General features: G+C 42.5%; 1 long non-coding RNA gene across 1 annotated transcript in view; it reads right to left on the bottom strand.

Annotated features, from left to right (window-relative positions):
• LOC125156608 (uncharacterized) overlaps positions 1-18,014 on the bottom strand; it is a 34,103-nt gene that overhangs the window by 1,062 nt on the left and 15,027 nt on the right. Inside the window, exons 4-5 of the long non-coding RNA XR_007148701.1 lie at positions 16,064-16,158; positions 9,973-10,157 (exon numbers count right to left, since the gene is read on the bottom strand). This is a non-coding gene — a long non-coding RNA (uncharacterized LOC125156608). The remainder of the gene's footprint in view (positions 1-9,972; positions 10,158-16,063; positions 16,159-18,014) is intronic.

Here is an 18,014-nt window from a genome sequence, read left to right as displayed (position 1 = left end):
TTAGTAAGCTGTTATTATATAATTTGGGTTCCTGTTTTACAATGATGTGTTAGTGTTCTCCAGAGAAACAGAACCAATAACTTCTATATACATGACATTTATTGAAATATATGAAATTTATTGTAAGGAATTGGCTCATGTGATTATGAATGCTGACTAGTCCCAAGATCTGCAGGGTGAGTCAGCAAGCAGAGACCCGGGAGAGCCAGTGGATTAGTTCCAGTCTCAGTCCAAAGGCCGGAGAACCAGGAGCAATAACGGTATAGCTCCAGTCTGTAGGCCCATAGGCTGAAGATCTGGAAACAGACAACGTTTCGGTTCAAGTCTGAAGACAGGAAAAAGCCAGTGCCCCAGCTCAAAGTCAGGTAGGAGGAAGTCCCTCTTACTGCCGGGAGGGTCAGCATTTTTGTTCTATTTGGGCATTCGAGTGATTGGGTGAGGCCCACCCATGTTGGGGTGAGGGGCAATCTGCTTTACTCAGTGTACTGATTTAAATGTCAATCTCAGGGCCACCTGGGTGGCTCGGTCTGTGAAGCATCTGACTTCGGCCCAGGTCGTCATCTCACAGTTCGTGAGTTCGAGCCCCGCATCGGGCTCTGTGCTGACAGCTCAGAGCCTGGAGCCCGCTTCGGATTCTGGGTCTCCCTCTGCCTCTGTCCCTCCCCCCTTCGCACTCTGGCTCTGGCTCTCTCTCTCTCAAAATAAATAAACATTAAAAATTTTTTTAAAATGCCAATCTCATCCCAAAACAACCTCACAGAAGCACCCAGAATAATATTAGGCCAAATATCTGGGCCCCTCATGAGACATCTAGTCAAGTTGACATATAAAAATTAACCATCACAAATGGCAAGCTGCATGTTCCTACAGGAAACCCTCTCGTGATTACTGCCAGTCTAGACCACCGTCCCTTTTTTTTTTCCTCTTTCACCTATAACCTAAAGTTTAACATCTTCTTGTTTTTAAGTATGCAATTCAGTAGTGTGAAATATACTCACATTGTGATCTCCAGAACTTTTTCATTCTGCAAAACTGAAACTCTATACTCATCGCACAACAACTCCCTTTTCCCCCACCTCCTGGCCCCTCGACCACCGTGCCACTTTTCTGTTTCTCAGAGTTTGACTATGTCGGATACCTCACAGAAATGAAATCATAACGGTATTTGTCAGTTTGTGACTGCCCATGTCATTTAACATAATGTCCTCAAGGCCCACCTACGTTGTAGTATTTGACAGGATTTTCTTTCTTTTTAAGGCTAATATTCCGCTGTGTGTACCACATTTTCTTTCTCTATTAATGGACATTTTGGTTGTTTCTACTTCTTGGCTACTATGAATTAGCGTTGCTATGAACATGGATGTGCGAGCAGTTCTTCAAGACCCTCCTTTCAGTTCTTCGGGGTAAGTTTCCAGAAGTGGGATTGCTGGATCGTATGGTCTACCATTCACTTCTTACCTGGGTTGTTGCGGTCGCCTCACTCATTCCCTGTCTCTTGTGCCCAACCAAAGGCTCTTTCTGGTTTTTTCCATATGTGCTAAAATTATCCTTCAGATATTTAAATCGGGTCACGTAATTTTTTTTCTGTGTAAACTGCTCCAGTAGAGACATCGAGTTCCTGCTTGAGATGTACAGAACTAGAAAAAGCCACTCCCAAATTTACAGCAGTAAGAAAGAAAAAAACCCCCCAAATGCGTGACTTTTACTGAACTCATCAGGCTGCTGAGGTCTTAAGGCAACCAGATGGTGATCTAAGGCGACACAGGCGTCTTCTGGGAGAGGCCAGAGGCAAGCATCTGTTTGTCTGGGGCAGATGCAGCTGCTAAGAGGAACCAGACACTTTTCATCCTTTCTAATTTCCACGTTTCCGAAATCTCTGCATGAGGGAATTACATTCTGAACGGTAATTTTACAGAGAACTAAAGTAGAGTCCTTTTACTTCTAAATATTTTCTTCTACCCATTTGCAATGAAAGGTTTCTAAAATGTGCTGTACTTCGCCCCGCTTTATTGGACCGAGTACGTATACCAGTTACTGGGCTCTGGTAGGCTAGACATTCTAGAACAGGTGCTGTACCGCACTAGAAGGCTATCCTGTCCTCCAGGACGTTGTACCGTGAGAGGCCCTTGAGTGCATTTAAAGAGATCATCCTCCGGGCACCAGAGTGGCTCAGTCAGTTAAGCGTCCAACTCTTGAGTTTGGCTCAGGTCATGGGCTCTTGGTTCGTGGAGCCCCGCATCGGGCTCCATGCTGACAGTGAAGAGACTGCTTGGGACTCTCTCTCCTCCCTCTCTGCCCCTACCCTGCTCTCTCTCCCTCTCTCAAGGTCAATAAACTAAACTAAATAAATACATATAGACATACATTAATAAATAATCCTCTAGCTGTTCTGTTCCTTCAGGAAAGCCCTTCAAGGCTGTCTTTCCCAGTGCCACAACACCTAGAGGAAAACCTTCTAGAGCAAGACAGAAGTCCCATTACCTTAGCTCTCAGATGAAAGGTACCAGTAGACCCAAGTAGGAGTGGACGGGACTGGAACCCGTCTAGGTCCCTGGTCAGTCTTGTACCCTTATGACCGTGCTCACCTGCCCTCCAGGGTTTTGAGAGCATATCTGAGGAGCAATACACCCACTAAACTCAAGAGGGTATGCAAGCTTATCCAAATCTGGTGATGATGCTTTCCTAGAATTCTGTGTGGTGTGGTACCACGAGTTCTTTCTTAACAAAGAGCTCTTTGCTTCGGATCTTTGGATCACCAGAAATCTGTGAATGGACTCTGGTGAATTCACCTTGAAATCATAGATAAAATTCTGTATAGGCTTATGCCTGACTTTTCTGGGAAGGAGTTCCAATATTTTCATCAGATTCTCAGAGGCAATGAAATAGGCTGAGATGTTACCCCTCTAACTCTGAAGAAAAAGAAGTGATGAAGTGAGTTACGTTGGTCTTTTACACAGGCTCAGTCTGGGCTGAGCATCAGGTATAAATACAAGGGCAAGGTTATCTCTATTGGATCAGCGTCTGATGCATATGTAAGTGTATATCACACTCGAGTTACAATGCTTCCCACAAGGGGCCCCCCGGATGGCTCAGTCGGTTAAGTGTCTGACTTTAGTTCAGGTCAAGATCTCACAGCTTGTGAGGTCGAGCCCCGTGTCGGGCTCTGTTCTGACAGCTCGGAGCCTGGAGCCTAATTTGGATTCTGTGTCTCCCTCTCTCTCTCTGCCCCTCCCCTGCTCGCACTCTGTCTCTTTCTCTCTCTCTCAAGAATAAATAAACATTAAAAGAAATTTAAAAAGATACTGTTCCCCACAAAATGTCCTACACCTTTCCTTTCTTCACTAATATATCAGGACATCATTTTAGGCATCTTATTTTTGTGTTTATGGAACTGTGCTAATCTTTTTCATGATCACGTGGGATTCTTATGTATGGCTACACCACAATTTATTTATCTAGCACCCCACTGATAGATACCTAGATTTTTTTTATTATAGTTTTGTTGTTATAAACCAATGAAACGCTGCATATCTTTGTACATATGGCTTTGCACAATGTATGGCGGTGCCTTTTTGCTCATTCCCTTCAGACACAGGGCATCATTAATATCTGTTGGGCATTTTCCAGAATGATAGGTAAAACTAGGTGTTGTACTTTGCTTTTTATGTATTCCCTTAAAGATTTCCATATATTCATGGAGCATTTGTATTTATTTTTCCGTAAAATGTATGTTTACATTTGCCCCAATAAATATATCTTTACAGTGTTACCTGTTATAAAAGTGAGAAGCCCAGAGTGCCATGGGCTACAGCCCCCATTTCTCAGTGGATACGAAATTTGATCCTACTCTAGAACAAATTACTCATGCATCTATTTTCTTTTTTTCAATTTGTTTTTGCAGGATCTGTTATGGTAGCTAGAAATCTGCTAGAAAAGTCAATTGCCAAAAAAGTAATGATACACTGATGCACTGAGTAAAGATATATTAATATCCAAAGTAATATTTCAGGAAATACCAGGAACAGAACAAATTAGTAATAAAAACTTCTTTTTTGTAATATTCATTTATTCTTGAGAGAGAGAGAGAGCACTCAAGCATGAGCAAGGGAGGGGCAGAGAGAGAGAGAAGGGGACACAGAATCCGAAGCAGGCTCCAGGCCTGACTCGGGGCTCGAACTCCCAAACTGTGAGATCATGACCTGAACCAAAGTCAGGCGCTTAACTACCCGGGTGCCCCAGGAATACAAATTTCTATAACATGACTTCAACTTAAGTATGAACTGACTTAAGGAAATGTTCATAGTAATTACCATATTTCTGTGGGGTTTTTAAAAGGTAAATAATGCTTTTCTTAATGTCTATTTATTTATTTTGAGAGAGAGTGTATGAGCAGGGAAGGGGCAGAGAGAGAGAGAGAAAGAGAGAGAGAGAATCCCAAGCAGGCTCCACACTGTCAGTCCAGAGCCCAACTCGGGGCTTGATCTCACAAACGTGAGATCGTGACTTGAGCCCAAGTCAAGCATCAGAGGCTTAACTGACTGAGCCACCCAGGCGCCCCTAAGGTAAAGAATGCTTGGCTGCAACTACAGCTCTATTACCCACAGAAGAATAATTTTATGTCCTATAGGGAAAAGTTGTAAAACTTTAAAAGAGTTGTGATTTATAAATGCAAACTTTGAAGTTTTCTTCTTGAAGTCATCTCCCTGCAAGTTTTTGGCAGTTGCACAACTTTTAATATTTTACTGGATTCTTTGAGCGTATATTAAGAATGCGGTTCCATATGAAGAAGAAAGCTGAGCTCTGTGATGAAGGCAATGCTCAGTAGATCAGATGTTTTTCTGTAAATTTCAATATGGTTTTGATAAAATCATGGTTCCAAGTCAGTGAGTATTTGTTTTATTATTTGCACAGCTCAGAGCTAAATGTTTTGCCCAACTCACTTGGATTTGCCAAGGACCCATTAGCAATGTGAAATGTAAGTAAGAATGTATTATATTGAGGGCCCGGAGGTGGGGTCTGGAGGTACTAAGGAGGAGGCAGAAAACAGGTGAAGGAGTGTTCTAGGCAGAAGGTCCAGCTCATAAGTGAGAAAGAGCATGGCATGTGAAAGGGGCTGGGAGAAATTGGGTGTAGATGAAATATCTAGCCTGGGATTCATGTGAGGAGATGGAGAGTGCTGGAGAGGTAAGATGGATCAGGTCATGCAGAGGATTTCTTCTATGCTAAGGACTGTAGACTTTATCCTCAGAGAAAGAAGAGGACATTAGAGGGTTCTGGTCAGAAGAGTAAGATGGTGAGATACAGTACTAAAAATGGATTGGAGGGGAGGGAGAAGCCTGAAGGCTGGAAGACCAGTTCGAGAGCCCAGACAAGACACAACTGCAATGTTAACTAAAATGGCGGGAATTGGAATGGAGAGATTCTATCACTGTGAGAAGTTTTCAGAAGGTAGAATCCACCATATTTGTAAATAGGTTGAATAGGAGGAAGAAGGTGTCTTGAGCACCTGATGCGGTGTCCTGAACATTGGAGAGCTGAGAGAGCATTTACAAAGAACACTAGGGAAGGTTTGGAGGGCTGGCTTGACCTATTAGAAGTGACCATGTGACATCCATGTGCAGGTACTTGGTAGATAGCTGGGTAAAATGGATCAGAAGACCTCTTTCTCAGGATAGAACTCTGGAGTGGAGATCAGATATGGGAACCTCAGCACGAAGATAATTGCAGCCAGAGAGATCGAGGAGATGGCCCAGGGAGCATGTGTCGAGTGAGACAAGGTGGGCTGGATGGAACCTGAAGAATACAAATCCTGGTCAAGAAAACCAAGGGACTGTGGAATGAGGGAAGCCAAGGAAAACATTGCAAGAATGAGAGCGATGTCAACTGGGTCAAACAAGATGAGTCAAACAAGATTAGATTTAGTAAAAACTTCCACAACTATCACTTCAAACAGCTGGTGGGGATGTGAGGGAGATTGTGAGAGGCTGGGGAGTGAGAGGAGGGTGAGAGAATGGGGGCAGTGAGCACAGATGAATCTTCTGGACAGTTGGGCTGTAACAGAGATAAGAGAGACAGGGCTAGAGGCCAGCTGTGTGTGGTTGAGTGGACGTGGTGTTCTTCAGATGAACTTAAGGTGAGTTTAAAGGCTGATGGGAAGAGAAGCAAGAGTTGAACCCATGGGAGAAGGGGGTGGCAAGAGAAGGAGAAAGGGATGAAGGATGACATCGTGGGAAAAGGAGATGGGAGAGTGAGGTTCATGAGAAGGTGGGAGGGATGGAGTCCAGAGACCGAGGGATTAACTCGAAGAGTAGGAGGGACACCTCATGCTTTTCTGTTTTATGTAGAAGGAAAACGGTAAGGACAAGACCTATTGGGAGGTAAGTTTGTTTAGTGCCTGAAGTTCAATAATTGCTCATCCATCGATTCCTAGTGTCTCTGTGAATGGAAGAGTCATGAGCACATGAGTAAGGAGTGAACTGTGGAGTCCAAGACTTGAAGAGAATGAGCAAAGTGTGAAAAAGCTTAAGGGAGACCAGGAGAGAGAGAGAGCCAACCAGAAAACAGGAGGATTTGGGGGTGGTAAGACTGATTTTATAATGGCACCAATCCAAGCCATTTTATGACTTTTTCTGTAGTTCGTGATCAAGATTTAGAAATGGGGAAAGCAAATGGCTGTGTTGATCTGGGCCTGGGCTTTTCCGGATCACGACAATGGTGGGAGATATAACAAGAGAGTGGAGAATATAAAAAATATTTCCAATAGCAAAAACACCCCAATAACTCCATTAAAAGGTAAGCTAAGAACTTGAATAGATGTTTTTCCAAAGAATACATATAAATACTGAGCAGGTATATGAAAAGATGCTCAACATCACTAGTCATCTGGGAAATGCAAATTAAAACAACAATAAGATACCATCTCACATCTGTTAGGATGGCCATGATCCAAAAAATCAAACAGTGTTCATGAGGATGCGCACTGTTGGTGGGAATGTATGCAGGCACCCCCACCCTGGAAAACTGTATGGAAGTCCTGCAAAAAATTAAAAATAGAGCTACCATCTGATCCAAAAATCCCACTCCGGATATTTATCCAAAAGAATTGAAGTCAGGATCTCAAACAGATATTGGCACTTACATGTTCATTGTAGCACTATTTATAATAGCCAAAATGTGGAAACATCCTGAGTTTTCTTGATGACAGATGAATGGATTTTTTAAAATACAGTATATACACACACCGGAATGTTATTCAGCCTTTAAGAAGGAAATCCTGGGGCACCTGGGTGGCTCAGTCAGTTAAGCACCATTCAGCTCAGGTCATGATCTCACGGTTCATGAGTTCGAGCCCCACATCAGGTTCTGTGCTGACAGCTCAGAGCCTGGAGCCTGCTTCGGATTCTGTGTCTCCCTCTCTCTCTGCCCCTCCCCTACTCGTGCTCTGTCTCTCATTCAAAGATAAACATTAAAAAAAAAAAAAAGAAATCCTGGAGTATGTGACGACATAGATGAATCTCGAGGGTATTGCGCTCAGTGAAGTAAACCAGTCACAGAAGGACAAATACTGCATGATTTCACTTATCTGACACACACTTGCTAACAGATACATGAAAAAGCGGCCAACCGTATTAATCATCAGGTAAACGTAAATCAAAACTACAACGAGACATCACCTCACACCTGTCAGAATGGCTAACATCAAAACCACAAGAAACAACAGATGCTGGCAAGGATGTGGAGAAAAAGGAACCTTTGTGCACTGTGGGTGGGAATGCAAACTGGGGCCGTCACCGTGGAAACAGTGGGGACGTTCTTCAGAAAGTTAAAAAGAGAAACTACTTTATGATCCAGCTCTTCCACTACGGTGTATTTACCCCCCAAAATACAAGAACGCGAATCCAAAGGGAAACATGTTACCCCTATGTTTATAGAAGTATTATTTACAATAGCCAAGATATGGAAGCAGCCCACTGACGAATGGACGAAGAAGATGGGGTGTGTATATATACACCCACACAAGGGAATATTATTCAGACATAAAAAAGAAAGAAATCTTGTCATTTGCAAGGACATGGATGGAGCTAGAGAGTATAATGCTAAGCGAAATAAGTCCGTCAGAGGAAGACAAAATACCATATGATTTCACTCAGATGTGGAATTTAAGAAACAAAACAAACAAGCAAAGGAAAAAAGAGAGAAAGAGAGAAACCAAGAAACAGACTCTTAACTATAGAGAATAATCTCATGGTTACCAGAGGGGAGGGGGTGGGGCATGCGTGAAACAGGTGATGGGGATTAAGGGGGGGCACTTGCCGTGATGAGCGCCAGGTGATATATGGAAATATTGAATCATTATGTTATACACCTGCAACTAATATAATACTGTATGCTAACTGGAATTAAAATAAAACTTAGGGAAATGCAAATCAAAACCACATAAGTTATCACCTCACATCTGTTAGAATCCAAGCTGTTATATAAAAAAAGGCAAGAAATAAGCAAGTGAAACCAAAAACCGAACCCACAGATACAGAGAACAGATTGGTGGTTACCAGACGTGGGGGTGGGGGATGGGCAAAGTGGATGAAGGTGGTCAAAAGGCACAGACGTCCAGTTATAAACTAAATAAACCCTGTGGATGTAATGTACAGTATGGTGACTGTAGTTAAAATACTGTATTGTATATCTGAAAGTTGCTAAGAGGGTAGATCTCGAAAGTTCTCATCACAAGAAAAAAAATTCATAACTATGTATAATGATGGATGTTAACTAAACTTGCTGTGATTGGTTTGCAATCTATACATATACTGAATAATTGTACACCTGAAACTAATATAACGTTATATGTTAATTATATCTCAATTAAAAAAATACTTTCAGAATAAGATCAACAAATTCAATGAAACCTTACACTTCATCTATAGAAAGACTTTTAAAACCTGCCTTCATAAATCATATAATTCTTTTTTACATATGAAAAGGTACCTATAAAGCCACAAACATCCCATGTGGGGAAATAATGAAAATTCTGGGGTGCCTGTGCAGCTCAGTCAAACCAACTCAGGTCATGATCTCACCAGTCCCGAATTTGAGCCCCACATCCAGCTCTGTGCTGACAGCTCAGAGCCCAGAGCCTGTTTCGGATTCTGCGTCTCTCTCTCTCACCCTCTGCCCCTCCTCCATTCGTGCTCTTTCTCTCTCAAAAATAAATAAACATAAAAAAAAAAAGAAAAATTATGTTAGAAGGATAAATGGACTTTCATATTTATAGAGGTGACAAAGGAAATAAAATCTGAGGAATAAAATGGTTTAAAATGGAAAAGCTATTGACTCCACTTAGCAAAGAAAATAGTCCTCTGACCCTTCTTCCTCCCCTGAGACCCTGGCCAGTTCTCCCTAAACACCAGTCCCTCACCACCACCCACCCCATCAGTCTCAGCGGCCAGACACACAAACATACCCACTTCTCCTCTGTGGGAGGCAAGGTCTCAACTAGAATTCAACTAGGAATGAGAAGGGTAGCCCCTCTAGAATTTACTTTCATCCATGACTAAGATGTACCACTAAGGGGAAACGAGAACTCCACAAATTTCATCCAAAGCCAAAGAGCCAGTGCCAGAGAAAAATGATTTTGATTTTGCTGTTTTTAAATGTTTATTCGTTTTTTGAGGGAGAGAGAGAGCACCTTGCTTGTACCTTTCCTCTAGCAACGAGGACTTATAAAGCATGTCCTCTGTGCCAGGCAAGGATGGATAGGCATGACCATGAGGACCTTGTATGTAGGAAAGGAGCTAGACACCACATCACGTGAAAGGCGTGACAGCCTGGTACCTGATGCATCAGAAATGAAACATACTTTTACTGACACTTGATAACACTCCTAGTCCAATGGCAAATTCAGTCTGGTCCTGAGTTCTTTGTGTATCTCCCACACCTCCTACCACCGATTGACTTCAGTTGATTGTAGCTTACCTGAGAAGGTGTCTTACTTCGTCTAGAGTCTAGATCCATGGCAGTAATTGATACACTGCCTGGCACACAGCCATCTTTTTCATTCAAATGAATTTCAATTTGAATAGAAGGGACAGAAAGTCCTGTTCGTCTCTAATCCACATCCCTCTGTCATCTCCAATGGCCTGGAAGACATTCACCTTCTCCTAGCGGGAGAATCAGCAGAAGTTGGCCATTTGCAGGGGTCCTGAGTAGTCTCAACCCCCAACTATTTCCCTATCTAAATTTGAAAAGCCAGTATCAAAATCTATACCGGAAACTGTTTTCCCCAGGCCCCCCAAATCTTCAAGGTCCTTAAAGTAGGAACAAGAAGCAAAACATAAAACAGAGCAAACAAGAAACAAAACTGGATAATCACACTAGAGACAGGACATAACCTATTTAAATTCCACAGTGTTGACATTAACCAAAATAAGAGGATTATAAAAAAGAGCTAAAATAGCCAAATTCATGGGAGCAAAGAATTGTGGTTGCTAGGGACTGGGGGCAGGGCGGGGGGCGGGGGCGGGAAAATAGGGAGTTGCTTTCAATGCATATAAAATTTCAGTTATGCAAGGTAAATAAGTTCTAAATATCTACCGTACAACATTGAGCCTATTGATACCAATACTGGGTTGAGCACTTTACTTTTTAAATTTTATTTATTTTTGAGGAAGGGAGAGAGAGTGAACAGGGCAAGAGTAGAGAGAGAAGGAGAGAGAAAGAGAGAGAGAGAGAGAGAGAGAGAGAATCTCAAAGAGGCTCCACGCTGATCCCACAAACCATGAGATCACGACCTGAGCGTTGGTTGAGCCGAAACCAAGAGTCAGACGCTCAACCAACGCTCAAGCGACTGAGCCACCAAGGTGCCCTTGTTGTGCACTTTAAAATCTGTTAAGAGGGAAGATCTCAATGTTAAGTGCTTTCACTATAATTAAAAAAAAAAAATGCCAAGTGCTAGAAGATGAAATCCGTGAATGATAGGGAAGATGTGCAACAGAAGATTCTGATAATTACATTCTGGCAGAATGAAGGAAAGTCAAAGTATACGTTGGCAATCTCACAGCAGCATTCAAGTTACACACACACACACACACACACACACACACACAATATGGAGCTGGAAAGAGCACAGGACTTGGTATCAGAAGATGTTCATTCCAATTCTTCCCTCTTGTTTGGCCTTGAACAAGCAATATGACCTCTCTGGGATTCAGATGCCTTCTGTATAAAGCCTTAGACTAAATGATCTCAGAAGTCCCCTTCAGCTTTGAAATTCTAGAATTCTGGGATTATATTGAAGGAAAAGAGTTTTTCTATGATTCTACATGGATGTGATGCTAATTTCCAGCTGTGGTTATAAACCATAACTAATAGGAATGATACACTCCATAATCACAAGAGGACTTTCTGTTGTTTTAATTCAGACTAGTGATCTGAGAATATTGGCATAACAAGTTTGGAGAAATGTTAGGATTTTTATTTTAAAGGGGCTACAGCAAAGGGTCTAGTGACATTCAATGAAACAAACTTTTTGTTAGAAAGGAGTTCTAGTAAATAATAGATGCTAACTTATTTTTTGCTGAGCAAATGTCCTCAGCACTGAAAATCCAAGGAGATACCAAACTATGGACATAATGAAGAGTCATAGTGAAGAGAAAAAAGGAGTTACTTTAGTTTAATCACCTGGCCTTTACTGTCTTTTATGATAGGACTTTGGCTATTCGTAAGATTGCCCTTATATAACATGGTTTGTCTGGGACACTCCTGGTTTAGGTCTTTGCTTTCCATGTAATTAATGACATTTCTCGCTTTTACCTCAGTTCTTATTACCAGACAAAACATATCTAACTTCTAAAAAACACCCAAAAACTGTTTTTGATGTGTGCCAAAAGATGAGGCAAAGCAAGCATCAGAACCAGACTCAGAAATGACAAAGATATTGGAATTATCGGAAAGGTAATTAAAAAGAACTATGATGAATATGTTAAATGTTGTAACGGAAAAAGTAGATAAGGTGCACGAACAGACGGGTAATGTACACAGAGAGAAACGCTAAAGAAAAGTCAAGAGAAAGGCCAGAAGTCAAAAGCACAGTCACATAAATAATGTCTTTGATGGGCTCATCAGGGGACCAGACAGAGCTGAGGGGAGAATCAGTGACCTTGCAGGTAAGTCAATAGAAATTTCTCAAACTGAAATTCAAAGAGGAAAGAAAAAAAGAGAATGAAAAAAAAAAAAAAGAGTGGAACATCTAAGAGCTATGGGGAAATTATAAACAGTATAACATACGCATAATTGGAACATCAGAGATAAAACAGAAGAGAGAATGGAACGTCTGATGCGTAGACACCAAACCACAAATCCAAGAATTTCATAAGATGCCATGTCAGTTAAACACCAAGAAATCTACAGCGAGGCTTATCGTATTCACACTGCAGAAAACCAAAAACAAAGAGAAACCTGAAAGACATCAGAGTGAGGATAAACATTTTGCCTCTAGAAGAATCAGGGTAAGAATTACAGCCGACTTCTCCTCAGAAACCATGCAAGCAAGAAGAGAGTAGAGGGAAATCTTGAGCGTGTTGAAGACTGAAGATGAAATTGCCAACATTCTAGATAGAGCAAAATTAGCCTTCAGACATGAAGGAGAGATACAGACTTTCAAAGGCAAACAAAAACTGAGCGAACTCATTGCCCACAGACCCACCCCGGAAGGTTAGAGGAAAGTCTTCAGGCAGAAGGAAAACGATATAAGTCAGAAATTCAGATCTACAAAAGAAAGGAAGAAAATTAGAAAAGGTATAAATAAAGGTAAATAAGTTCTTTACTTTTTCTTATATTTTAAATGTTTATTTATTATTTACTTTGAAAGGGGGGGAGTGCAAGCAAGAAAGGGGCAGAGAGAGAGAGAGAGAGAGAGGATCCCAAGCAGGTTCCACACACCATCAGCACAGAGCCCTACATGCTACTCAGTCTCACAAACTGTGAGGTCATGACCTGAGCCAAAATCCAGAGTTGGATGCTTAACAAATGGAGCCATCCAGGCTCCCCTATTTTTTCTTATTTTAACTGTTTAAAGGAATTAGAACAGCAATGCGACAGTTGTCGCATATGGACAAGCAAGCTGCATGCCAGCAATGTCACAGGGATGGACGACGGACTTGGAATATTCTAGTCTAAGGTATCTGCACTCTACATGAGGCAGTATACTATTATTTGAAGGTGGGCTTAGGGTATTTATAAGGTATGTGCAAACTCTAGGGCAACCACTTAATTTTTTTTAAAGAGGTATAAATGATAGGAGAGAGATAACATGGGATCAAATAAAATGCTGAGTTAAAACTAGAGAAGGTGGAAAGGGGGGTGGGGGGAGAAACAAAGTACAAATGCAGCAAACAGAAAACATTTCCAGAAGTGGGAGATTTTTTTTATCCAGCACTATTGACAATCAGTTTAAATGGGACTGGTCTAAACATGCCAGTTAAAAAAACCAGAGATTGTCAGATTGAATTTAAAAAAAGATCCAGGGGCACCTGGGTGGGTTCAAGCCCTGCGTCAGGCTCTGTGCTGACAGCTCAGAGCCTGGAGCCTGCTTCAGATTCTGTGTCTCCTTCTCTCCCTCCACTCCTCCCCAGCTTGTTCTCTCTCTCTCTCTCTCTCAAAAATAAATAAACATTAAAAAAAAAAAAGAGAGGGGCGTCTGGGTGGTTCAGTTGGTTAAGCGTCTGACTTCAGCCCAGGTCATGATCTCACAGCTTGTGAGTTCGAGCCCCGCATTGGGCTCTGTGCTGACAGCTCAGAGCCTGGAGCCTCTTCAGATTCTGTGTCTTTCTCTCTCTCTGCCCCTCCCTCACTCATACTCTGTCTCTCTCTCTCTGTCTCTCTCAAATATAAATAAACATTAAATAAAAGAAAGGATCCAACTCAGTTTAAAAATTAAGATGCAGGGTATTAACCATGTTTCTAGCTTCAGTAAACTCTGTGTTTTAACATCTGCTCTACACATATGGGCTTGACATGTCTTTTTCTAGGCAACCCAATAATATACCTTAGTCACCTTTCCTTGTCTTCCTGCCTCCCTCATTGCTCTCCCCCAAATGGGGTATGCTTTTTATTTTATTTATTTTTTTTTTTTAATTTTTTTTTCAACGTTTATTTATTTTTGGGACAGAGAGAGACAGAGCATGAACGGGGGAGGGGCAGAGAGAGAGGGAGACACAGAATCGGAAACAGGCTCCAGGTTCTGAGTCATCAGCCCAGAGCCTGACGCGGGGCTCGAACTCACAGACCGCGAGATCGTGACCTGGCTGAAGTCGGACGCCCAACCGACTGCACCACTGAGGCGCCCCTGGGGTATGCTTTTTAAATGTTTTAACGTTTATTTATTTCTGAGACAGAATGCAAGTGGGGGAGAGGCGGAGAGAGAGGGAGACAGAGAATCCCAAGCAGGCTCCAGGCTCCAAGCTGTCAGCACAAGGCCAGACATGGGGCTTGAACTCACCTGGACCCGTAAGATCATGACCTGAGCCAAAGTTGGATGTTCAACCGACTGAGCCACCCAGGTGCCCCAGAGTGTACTCTTTAAATGCAAGCTAATCAATCCAGAGTCCACACTTCCAACCACCTCTTTCATCGGACTCACACTGAGTTATTATCCCCTTGTGCTAACTACCAGGGCCAGGTGCCCCTGTGCCCCAGAGCCCAGTGAAATAATTCAAACTAGCCAATCGTAAGCCTGCTTGTCCTTTCTTGCCATTTCCGCCCTGAAGAAAGTTCAACAAAGGCCCTGGCCAACAGTTTCCCTCTCTCTCTGCCTCTTGACTGACCAGGGTACTTCCCCATGTGGCCCCCTGTGGTATGGCGTGTCCCCTCCTCTGAGGAACTGTGAGTAATAAACTATCTTTTTAATGGAAACCACCTTCTCCTGATTATTGGCCTTACCATATCTCAGGTTTTCTACCAATACATCCTACTTTGAAACACTCAGACACATGAAAAGTAAAAAGATCAAGAAAAACATATCACGCTGACACTAATTTTTGAAAAAAAAACCTGGAGTGACCGTATCAACTTTAGACAAGTCGGAGCTACCTTGAGATAACGATGACGTTTCCCTCGGCCTCAGCACAAGTACCACGGCCGTGGTGAGATCTCTGTAATCCCTCGTAATTAAAATAAAGTCCTTTGTAAGTTAAGGTTCCCGTCCACCAGCCAAAGGCATGAGGCTGAAAAAGATAACGTTCTGCACTTGGATCTGATGTATGTGCCGCACACAGAAGCGTTAGAGGCGGATCTGCTTCAGATTCTGTGTCTCCCTCTCTTTCTGCCCCTCCCCTGCTCACGCCCTGTCTCTCTTTCTCAAAAATAAATAAACATTTTTAAAAAAATTTAAGATCCCTTTTCTTTTCATTCCCACATCAGCTTCTTCCTTCTCAAAAAAATGTTTCGAATTTGTTTTTTTTTTTTTACATGAGAACATGAATACGAAGCACTTAACATGGAACCTGATATATATACAGTGGATGGGCAGGGAGCGTTGACTCTCTTTGCCCTTCCCTAGGGGAGATTCAAACAGACAAACAGACAAACAAACAAACACCTCTTTGCTTCCTGGCTTTATTGATGCCTTCTTGGAAGAAGGTGCATCTGTAAGAATCTGCAAAATCTGATTTTACCAAGGGGCCCTTCTGTCTCCTTTTTAGGCCTTCGTGTAGTTTCTCACCCCCACCCACCAGGATGAACCCATCTCAGCTCAGGGGTGTTTTTGCTCTTTTTTGAGGACATGGACAGGAGCCCTGAGTATGGAGTCTGTCACTGGCTGAGTCTGACAACGTGTTCTCCTTCAGATGAGATCACTTGCTTCTCCTCAGTTCCCAATGACCCCCTCATAGGCTTAGTCCTAAGGAAGAATTTTCCTCCCCCTCTCTTGGCCCAGGATAAGTCTTTTAAAAAGTGCACTATTTGAAGAAAATTTAAGTTCATATGGGATTTGGGGGGAAAACCAACAAACCAAATTTGTGTGATGGGATTTTATTCCCTACCCACCCCACCCTCCACACCAGGATCTAACCTTATCATGGCTTTCAGTTCCTCTTCACACCATTGAGAGACACTTGTGTGAGGATTCTTCTTTCTCTCCTCATGGCTGGCTAGAAAGGGAGACTTCTGAAAGGCAGAGTGAAGAGTCGTCCATGTTATGCTATGATAGTCCTAGAAAATCTTCCAGTTGCTTCCTTCTGAAGAATATGTAAGACCCCCATCTACTGTATGGTGCCCGGTAAGGGTCCACTACTGACTTTGCAAGATGGTCAGCAAGATGCAATGCATTTATTGCAAGATGGCTGCAAAAGCCACACAGGTGGAATTGCCAGAACCCCGGTGACTACTGAGGGCAACAGGGACCAAGGAAGGGACAGATTAGCCCACACGGTAATTCATCTTCTAAAAACAAAGCAAAAAGTCTTTATGCCATATGATTCCATTTATATGAGTCTTTAGAAAAGGAGAAATCATGGTGACAGAAGGTGGACCAGCAATTGCCTGGGGCAGGGGTGGGCACAGAGGTGCAAAGGAACACGAGGGAACTTTCTGAGATGCTAGAAATATTCCACATCTTGACTGTGGTAGTGGTTAGATGACAGGATAGGCATGCCAAAGCTCATCGAGGTGTACATTTAAAATTACACTGCAACAAGGAGCTAATTAAAAAAACAGTGTAAGACACCCTCACTTAAAATGAGTGGGAGAGCCAAGGGTGCAAACTAAACCAGCGCCCCCCCCCCATTCCTTTCCTCCCCACGTCTCCTGCAGATCTCCATTGGAGGTCCACGGTCTGGAGGTCCTGGTCATTGGCCAAAGAGAAGGAGCCCCACTGAGTAGTACAGATTGCCTTGCTTATTTCCTCTCTTTCTCACTTTCCTTGAACCTCCAGGGGTGCTGTGGAGGATGACACCAGAACCTTGTAATAAAGAAATAAATCCGGAATCATGTTCAAATCTCTTCTCCTCCTAACTGGGCCTTCTGAGAACCAAGGGGAATCATACCAAACCCCCAGATTCCATTTCCTCATGTCCATCTCAACTGAGGTTCTATGGCATACCTTGTTCTTTGCCATTTTTCTGGGACTGGACCACATGGTGTCTTACCCTGTCACTTCCTGGCCCGTTGTAGGGAGTGGTGCCATTAGACCGGCCCACAGACGCTCTTCCCCCTCTATGCCCACCTTGTTTCTTTAAGAATGTCTCTTCAGTTCTTCAGGAGGTTCCAGAACTCACAGCATAATATATGTCTATGTGTTTTTATTAATCCCAGGGACTCAGGATTGGGCTGAAATTTGTTAGAGACAATTTAAATCTTTGCACATTTTAATTGCAACTTTGAAGAGATTCCTGAGGCAGAATTTTTTTTTTTTTTTTACTTTTACTCAAAAATTTAATGAAATAACCCCTTGGTCATTAATCTGCCCGGGCAGTTGGTGGGGAATGTGTTCACACCTGCAGTGATGTATACACCAGCCTTCATCCGATTATAAATCTCTGTGACCTCAGCCCCCCTGGGAGTGTCACTAAACATCATTAAAATGTTTTAAATCCACTCAACCCTTAAGGGATATCTTTATAATTACAATTATGCATAAAATTTTGCTAAGGCTTTTCTGAAGTCGCTATACAACACACGCCAAAATGGCGAGGAGATTCATTGAAACGGAAACCCTACTGCATTCAATCGACAAGGAAATGCATTTATTGCCTACAACTTTTATCTAGTTTTAAACCAATTTACAACCGTTATGAAAAGATTTTTCTCAAAGAAAATTCGACTAGATCCACCAGCCCTTTTGATACTGGGGGAGAGGGGGGGTGGTTATCCATTGAAACCTCACTCTCTCAGGAGAACTTGAAGGGAGGGCAGGAGCCTATTGGGGATTCGATCTATTGAGTCAGCTTTTGGACACTAGAGGGCCAGGGACCACCATGGGTGGACTTTGTGACTTCTTATTTCATAGTGTCTATTTCTCTGGG

This window comes from Prionailurus viverrinus, chromosome F2 (assembly GCF_022837055.1).
Source record: "Prionailurus viverrinus isolate Anna chromosome F2, UM_Priviv_1.0, whole genome shotgun sequence".
NCBI classification, from domain to species: domain Eukaryota; kingdom Metazoa; phylum Chordata; class Mammalia; order Carnivora; family Felidae; genus Prionailurus; species Prionailurus viverrinus.
This window is presented reverse-complemented; position numbering and strand designations above follow the sequence as displayed.